The following is a 9043-nucleotide window of genomic DNA, read 5'->3' as shown; positions in this document are numbered from 1 at the left end:
TTTCAGATGTTCTGTTAATTCACTAGTGTGGGATTTTTCCAGCTTCTTTATGTAGGCATTTAGTGCTATATACTTTCTTCTTAACACTGCTTTCATTGTGTCCCATAAATTTGGGTAAGTTGTGTGGTCATTTTCATTGAATTTTAGGAAGTCATTAATTTCTCCTTTTATTTCTTCCTTGACCCATTGATGATTCAGCTGAGCATTGCTTAATTCCCATGTGTTTGTGGGCTTTTTGGAATTAGTATTGCTGTTGACTTCTAGTTTTAAACCATGGTGATCTGATAACCATGGTTATTCCAATATATTTTTTTTCTATTTGTTGGGGTTTGTTTTGTTACCAAGAATGTGGTCAATTTTTGAATAGGTTCCATGGGGTGCTGAAAAAAAGCTATATTCTTTTCTGTTTAAATGGAATAGTCTATAGATGTCTGTTAAGTCCATATGAATCATAACATCTGTTAGTTCCCTTATCTCTTTATTCATTTTTTAGTCTGACTGACCTGTTGAGTGGTGAGAGTGGAGTGTTGAAGTCTCCTACTGTTAGTGTATGGGGTTTAATGTAGATTTAAGATTTAGAAGTGTTTCTTTTATATATGGGAGTACCCTTGTATTTGGAGCATAGATGTTCAGTATTGAAATTTCCTCTTGATGGATTTTTTTTCCTGTGACTAATATGAATTGTCCTTCTTTGTTTCTTTTGATTGATTTTAGTTTGAAATCTATTTTTGTTAGATATTAGGATAGAAATATCCGTTTGTTTCTTTGGTTTTTTGATTGGAAATTTTTTCCCAACCCTTTACTCTGAGGTAATGTTTGTCTTTGAGGTTGAGGTGTGTTTCTTGTATGCAGAAGAAGGATGGATTCTGTTTTTGTATCCAATCTGTTAGCCTGTGCCTTTCTATAGGTGAGTTGAGTCAATTTATATTAAAGGATATTAATGACCAGTGATTGTTATCTCCTGTTAATTTAGTCTTCATTGTTGGTGATGTTAATTTATGTATTTTTCCCCTATTTGGTATTTGCTACTGTTAGACCATCAATTGTCTGTTCTTTTGTTGATGTGGCCAATTTCCTTGGGTTGGAGTTTTCCTTCTAGTATTTTATGTAGGGCTGGGTTTGTAGCTAGGTCTTGGTTAAATATGGTTTTGTAAGGGAATATCTTGTTTGTCCTATGGTGATTCACAGTTTTGCTGGTTATAGTAGTCTTTTAATATCTGCATATTGCTTGACCATGACCTTCTGACTTTCATTGTGTACAATGAAAGTCAGGTGTAATTTTTATAGATCTGCCTTTATATGTTACTTGACCTTTTATCCTTGCAGCTCTGAATATTATTCCTTTACTTTGTATGTTCAGTTTTTTTATTATTATGTGGCAAGAGGACATTTTCTCTCCTCTGATCCAGTCTATTTGGTGTTCTGTAAGCTTCTTGTATCTTCATAGGCATATCTTTCTTTAGGTTGGTCAAGTTTTCTTCTATGATTTTGTTAAATATATTTTCTGTGCTTTTGAGTTGAACTTCTCCTTCTTCTATACTTATCATTTTTAGGTTCGGCCTTTACATGGTGTCCCATATTTCTTGGATATTTTGGGTTAAGTTGTTAGATTTAATGTTTTCGTTGACTGGTGAGTTTATTTCCTATATTGTATCTTCAGCACTTGAGATTCTTCCATCTCTTGTTTTCTGCTGTTCATGCTTGCGCTTATGGTTTCTGATCATTTTCTCATAATTTCTGTTTCTATAATTCCCTTGACTTATGTTTTCTTTATTGTCTCTAAGTTTTCAAGTCTTGAGTAGTTTTTTTGTTTGTTTGTTTGTTTTGTTTTCATGTGTTTGGTTGCTTTTTCTTGGTTTTCTTTAGGGATTTGCTAATATCTTCCAATTTTTTGTTTGTCTTTTCCTCTATTTCTTTGAGGTAATTTCTCATTTCTTCCTTAAGAGTTTCAAACATTCTCCTGAAGTTACTTTTTAGGTAATTTTCTTCTGCTTCATTGATACTTGGTTGTTTAGGTCTTGCTGTTGTAGTGTCTTTAGGTTTTACTGATGTCATGTTGCTCTTTGTGGTATTGCGTGTGTTTTTAACTTTTCTACTCATCTTTTCCTCCAATATTGTTTTTGGGGCTGTCTGTGATTCTGTTGATAAATCTAGGTGCCAGTTAATCCAAGGCTCAGATGGTTGTTCCTTGTGGTACAGTCAGTGCCACAGTTCTAGTTACCCTGTTGGTCACTCTGCGTTTCTGGAGTTTGCTCACCACTCATGGCTTTGCTCCACTTCCTTGGCGTTTGCTATCTTAGGCCTGCTCTAGCCCAGGTTGTCAGCTCAGACAACCTGTTTTTGTAAATGTCCCTGGTCTGAATCCATTCCTGCAGAGGTTCCTGGCTTGGAGTTAGTCCTGCAAAGGTCTCTGGCTCCATTCTACTCCCTGGGAGTTCTCATGCTCGGGTGTTCCCAGACCTGCAGAGGACCTGGCTCAGGTTTACTTCCTCAGAGGTCTTTGCCCAACACCTGGACCCACAGAGGTCCTGGCTCAGTCCTACTCCCTGTGAGGTCCCAGACTCATGTCCTAACCCACAGAGATCTCTGGTTCCTGCCTATTCCCTTGGAAATTCCAGATTCATGCTCAGATCCACAGAGATTCTGGCTTTGGTCTACTCCTTTGAAGGTCCCAGATTCACTTCTGCACCCTCAGCAGTCTCTGCCTCTGGCTCACTCACTCAACATTTGCTCCCCTGTACCTGTTCCTTTAGAGTTTGCTGTCTCAGTTCTGCCCTGGCCCAGGTCGCTGTCTCAGTCCTGGAAAGCCAATCTAATTTATTTGTTTTTATTTTATGTGTATGAGTGTTTTCCATGCATATTATGTGCACCACTTCCATGCAGTACCTACAGAGGTAAGAAGAGGGTGTTAGATTTTCTGAAACTGAACTTATAGATGGTGTAAGACACTCTAATGATGTTGGGCCTTAAACACAGGTCTCTGGAAGAACATTCAGTGCTCTTAGTCGATGAACCATCTCTTCAGTCCTCCAATCACATTCTCTCCTTTGTCAGTGCTGTATTACCAACAGATTCTTCTCTTCTGTTAAACCTCTTTGCTTGTATAGGGCTGTTTTAGCTATTCTGGATTCTTAATTTTCCCATATAAAGTTGAATGTCATCCTTAAAAAACAAAAAAAAGGTAATATCTATTTTTGCAGAACCTATAAAAATCATTGATTACCATAAGATTAACAGGATTTAAATTCTGAATTTGGGGCATGAGTTGGAATTAGATGCTATGGAAACTCACTTATTACCACTTACAAGTAATTTACAGAAATAATGCATGATAAAACATTTTCTGTGGAGACTCTGTGCATACATCTACTCACCCCAGACAGAGAGTCCATGACAAATTAAATTATAGTTACCATGAAAGTTTAACTTGATGAAAATATTAAATTTACTGGTCTTATATAAAGGAGTATGGGTAAGAGGTTACTTATAGAAAAATAAAGGACTTAAAGACAGCAGACCACTGCTGAATGGTTGCCAGCTCAGAAAAGCTGGGATTCTAGAGCACACTGTATAGGCTATACCAAGCTTAGCAGGCTGGAGAATGCCCCTTCTGCTAATGTCCTAGAGTTATCCCACAAAAAAAATAAAATAACCTATCCCCATAAACAATCAGCAACATAATTTATTATGTCAAGAATATATGTTCCAGCATGTTTGGGCCACAGATCTGACACAAAGACAAAACAGTGACCCTGAGAAGAGCAGGCAGATTCTTTTTAAAAACAGATGGGGGAGTTTCAGGGACAGTTATGGCATCATATCTGTGATTGGCTAAGCACCAGAAGGTACATTATTACACTCTGAATTGTTAGGGCTAGCAGGGGTTGACTAGGGCGGTAATCCTGCCATCTTTGAGTATGTTTGGACAAGTCCTAAGGCCTGCCCCTATTTGGCCATTGCCTTGAGTTATTGTGAGGTCTGAGTCAGGACTAGAATGTGTTATCTCACTCATTGTACTTTTAGGAAACTAAAACTCAGGCCCAAGTGTAAAATAGGGAAAGTTCAGACCATTCATCTTTCAAATATTTTAGTTGTTTACCAAGCAGCTCAGCAGTCCTATTCCTGATAGCTGGTCTAGTCTCAGAGTCTTTTGTGAAGCTTAACATGGCTGAGTCTCTTAGCTTAATTTGTCAAAGAGATGGTCTCAGCAGTCTTTATTTGCTTGCTATTGCAGGGAGGACTCTAGTGAATCTAATTAGTTTCAGGAACTTCCTAAATCTATATAAAAATGTTTACCTTCTTGTTTAAAGTGCTTCCCTGCAGGATGAAATATTTCCGTGTCAGAGGAAATTATTTCACAGACGATAAATATGTTTCCATGTTTCCTTATAGTGTCCCAATAGTACAACACGAATATTGACAAACTGGGGACAAATAGTCTTGGTTAAATTGCTGACAATAATCATTTTTCATTGAGTAACTCTCATTCTTTTTTATTATAAAATGAAAACAACCTACTCTTATGTAGCACATCTGCCTTTGAAAAGAAGAACCTGAAAATCCTGGCTCAATCAAATTACACAAATGAACAATTTTCTGAGTAATGACACATCAGTGATTACATGTAAGGGTCTATTATCTTAAATATGAAAATGTGAAAGAACACTGTGAAGTCTTCCCTTGAGGAAGTGAAATGTGTTTGTTAAAGGTAAAAACTCTGTCTTGAAGCTACAGTATGTTAAGTTGTTTAAGCATCAATTTAAAAAATGAAGAACTATAATACTCTATATTAAGGTGTGATGTCATAACTAATTTATAAGTTTAATTAATATTTTCCGCAGAGAGAAGAGTTGGGAAAAGATAATGAGGGCAATGCCCTTATTCAAGACCTCTTTGATACTTACACCAATAGGATTTAGCTTGTTCCATACATGCTGACAAAAAAAGGAGCATCTTTTTGAATTGTTGAAAACTGTGTTCTTCTCAGTTATCTCAGAACAGAAGTAATTTGGAAATATGGTTTACAAAAACAAACTTCATTGTCTTTGTTACCTTTAAATAACTGTTTAAGGGAAAGTTTATCTTATTTTCTCGGAATGTTTTAGGTTTAAGGCAACGTGTATCATATGGTGATTTATTTTAATTATTGGATTTATTTTTTTAAATTTATTTATTTATTAAAGATTTCTGTCTCTTCCCTGCCACGGCCTCCGTTTTGCTCCCCCTCCCCCAATCAAGTCCCCCTCCCTCGTCNCTCATAAAAGCCCAGATTTTGAAAGAAATGTCAAGTTTTGAAATAAAAATTGAAAAAAAGAGTGGAAGTTATAAAAACATTTCACCACTAACATCACACAATTATAAAATATACTAAGATTAAATATCCAGTAAAATAAAAATTAATTTTTCTAAGTATAGAGTTATAACTACTTACATTGTAGTGGAAATATTGTATAAATCTAAATAAATGATTTTTCACATTTTCCTAGAGGAGTTTTAGTAGTGTTTGTGACAATCACCAAACTTTCTGGTGTCTATATGTCAGAGGTGGACTAACAATTTGGAATAGAAACCTGATGAACCTGAAATTGTTCATCAATTAGATTTTTTTAAATGAACTGCATAACATAATACCCTAAATAAGAGTAGAAAGATACATAAAACATAATAAAAATAACTTGATATTTGTATCAATAAACTAAAATCCATACCATTGTAAAATATTCTGAAATTAATAGTTTTTAGTTTAAAAATAAATTGAATAATCTAAACTATATCCTATCATTTCTATATAGTATCTTCTTTTTTCTAGAGAAAATTATTTCTGAATTTAACTACTCTTGTTTTACCTTTTTATGAATATTACCAAACAGTTTTTAACTAACTCCTCTTATATGATAATAAACAGCCATAATCCATTTTTTGGGAATGTCGGCATATTTCTCTAGATTACTTCCTGTTGTTTGGGGACACAGGTAATCTTTGGAATAACTTGAAAAAACCAGGATTATTGTTAAATCTTAGCTAGAGTATTCTGTGAGGCTGGATCATCTCAGTTAGCAGCTTGGAAGCTTTTCTGGATGCTGGATCACTTGGGACATCCATATTCATTGGTGTCTGATCCTCTTGCTCTGAAAATACGTAATCTTTAATACAAGTATAGACTCTGCATTGTACACAAGTCATCCAAAGTTTTTTTTTTTCAGTGTTTGAGCAGGCAAAATATATAATCACATGTCTTGTAGTTCTTTTAGTTAAATTTCTTTAGGTCTGTAGTTAGGGCTTAAAGCCTGATTTTCTATTAACCAGAGTGCATCCACAGTTTCTCATTTCCTGTGGAAATAAAAGCATAACCTCACTCTCAAATTAACACATTTTTTGATTTAAATTTTAAAGTCAAGATTTTTAAATGTATAAGTTGGATGAATCTAGCCATTTTCATAATCTAGTGCCCCTTAGCAGACGCAAAATACAAAGACAACACAATAACATACATGATCCAGATCTATTTCCCACCTTTATGTGATTTATCATATTTTTATTATTCTATTCATTTTAAAGGACATTCTCTACCCATTTTCTTTTCTCTCCCCAGTTTACTTATAATTTTTAACACCTATAACCTATTCAGGTTCTATTTTTTAAAAATCTGAATCTGTTTTTATTGCATATCTTAAGTTCTTTTTTGTTTGCATGAGCAAAAACCCCAAACCTATCAAGAGGTATTCAGGTGGAGCTTGCGCTGGTAGTTTAAGTCCACAGACAGTTCAGTGACTGAGAGACTCCTTTCTTTACCATCCCACCCCACATGTTGTATAAGAAACATCAGGAACCTGTTATGCAATTTAGCCCCTATCATATTGGCAGCTGCCAGGAGATGCCTCTCTGTACCATGGTCAGCATGAAAGACATGAGAGTAGGAAGCCAAGTTTAGCTACATTTTTGTATGTTGAGAACCTCTTAAAAAGCTTTTTTGGGTCTTAAGTCAGTATGTGCCCCACTTTGGGCATGATTTATAGACACAGTTTTCCTGTTAGCCCCTCTCAAATAACCAACATAGAAACCTAAGATTACTTATGAATAACTCAGGATTATTACAAACTAGACCTTACATTTTAAGTTAATCCATATTTCTTATTTATTCTCTGCTACATACCAGTACTTTTATTAACAAGACACATTCATCATCTGTTCCCTCTGTATCTGGCTGTTGACTCCTTACTCTGCCATTTCTCCTCTCAACATTCTCCTTGTTTTCCTCTCCTTCTTATTCTCCTCCTTATTCTTTTCAACTATTGAACAGTTAAATTCTTTATTAAACCAATCACGATGACATATATTCACATGGTGTAAAGGCATATTCCACAGCAAAAGTGTTGTATTTACATGAATGACATCTTTATTTCATTTCACACACACGGCATAATTCATATAAACACAAAGTTTTCAAGATCAAAATCTAACATCTAACAGATTTTAAAGCAAAACTAGGAACCTATCTTCATTACACAAATGAATCAATGGACATACAATGGCTACTCTATGGCAAACCCAGGACAAATTTAATTAGCACCTGGGTTCATTTACAGGCCCTTGTTTTTTTATAATTATAGAAGTTGTATTAAATGTACCACGTCTTTCAATTATCATTCCTCTGCTGTGTAAAACTGTGTTCTGAATAAATAACCCAGCACTTATAAGAATTATTTAATCAAATTAAATCTTCACTTGCACTTATTAAAAAAGTCTTGCTAACTTAATGTAATGCTGTGAACATCATGTGAAGTTTGGAATGTGCGTTTGTCTCTCAGTGTTGAAAGACTGAGGGCAACTGGTAAAGGTCAGATAGTTAGAGGCTAGAGTGCTTCTTTGCTTACATTGGCAATTCATTGTGCATTGCTTCAAAGATATTTGGTATAATTGTTCAATTGTTTCATTAAACTAATAGGATCAAAATGAATTATAATGTATGATTATAATGTAATTATAGAAATTATTTTATAGTAATTATAAAATGTCTCTTTTAGTTGAGTAATGTTTTAGTTGTGTGAAAATCTAACAACACCCATAGTAATATACACTGTCCAGTACCTAGTGGTTGTCATATTTGGAAGAGATGCTTTAATATTCTTTTATTTTCAACCTATGTATATCCTTGAATCTAAATTTATATTTTTTGTTTGGTTTTATTTTTTCCTGTCTTTAGAATATATTTCCAAATATTTCAATATCCAAAACTATTATTAATGAAGTTAGATGTTTCAAAGATAAATATAAAGTAATAAAAATGAAGTAGTTGCTTTGAGATATAATTAAAAATAAATATAAAAAGGAAAAAATGTAAAGGATCTACAATGAATTAGTAGATAGCTAGGAAGTTAGGACTAGGTTAGGGAAGATGAATCATAAGTAAAGTGTTTGCCTAGCAAGCATGAACACCTGAGTTCAATCCCAAGACCAATGTTTTAAAAATGCTTGCAATAAAAACTTAATCTGTGAAATGTTCTTTCACTACGTGTACGTTCTTTCTGTTCTCTCTATCCAAATTTCTCTATATGTCTATGTGTATTTTTTTCTCTCTCTGTCATACATCTTTCTTTCCTCCTTCTCTCCTGATAACAGACTCAGAACGTATGCTATGAGTAAAGAAAGCTAATGCTTACTTCTAAAAGAAATAAAGAAGCAATGACAATATTACCTTGATAATATTAAGTGATTATTATCTCTTTAAATAATTTATTTATTTGTTTATTTTTATTGATTTTTTATTGAGCTCTACATTTTTCTCTGCTCCCCTCCCTGCCTCTCCCTTCCCCTACAACCCTGTTTCAAGTTCCCCATGCTCCAAATTTACTCATGAGATCTTGTCTTTTTCTACTTTCCATGTAAATTAGATTTATGAATGTCTCTCTTAGAGTCCTCATTATTGTCTAGGTTCTCTGGGGTTGTGATTTGTGGGCTGGTTTTCTTTGCTTTTTGTATAAAAACATCTTATGAGTGAGTACATGTGATAATTTTCTTTCTGTAGCTGGGTTACCTCACTCAA

At 34.4% G+C, this 9043-nt stretch overlaps 1 protein-coding gene across 3 annotated transcripts in view; it reads left to right on the top strand.

Moving 5' to 3' along the window:
• Positions 1–9043, top strand: part of Grik2 (glutamate ionotropic receptor kainate type subunit 2) — a 600544-nt gene that overhangs the window by 500408 nt on the left and 91093 nt on the right. The window lies entirely within an intron of this gene.

Source organism: Alexandromys fortis, unplaced genomic scaffold (assembly GCF_014885135.2).
Source record: "Alexandromys fortis isolate MF-2015 unplaced genomic scaffold, M_Fortis_MF-2015_v1.1 scaffold_141, whole genome shotgun sequence".
In the NCBI taxonomy this organism is placed as follows: Eukaryota; Metazoa; Chordata; class Mammalia; order Rodentia; family Cricetidae; genus Alexandromys; species Alexandromys fortis.
The sequence above is the reverse complement of the archived record's forward strand: the minus strand, read 5'-3'. Positions and strand labels throughout refer to the sequence as shown.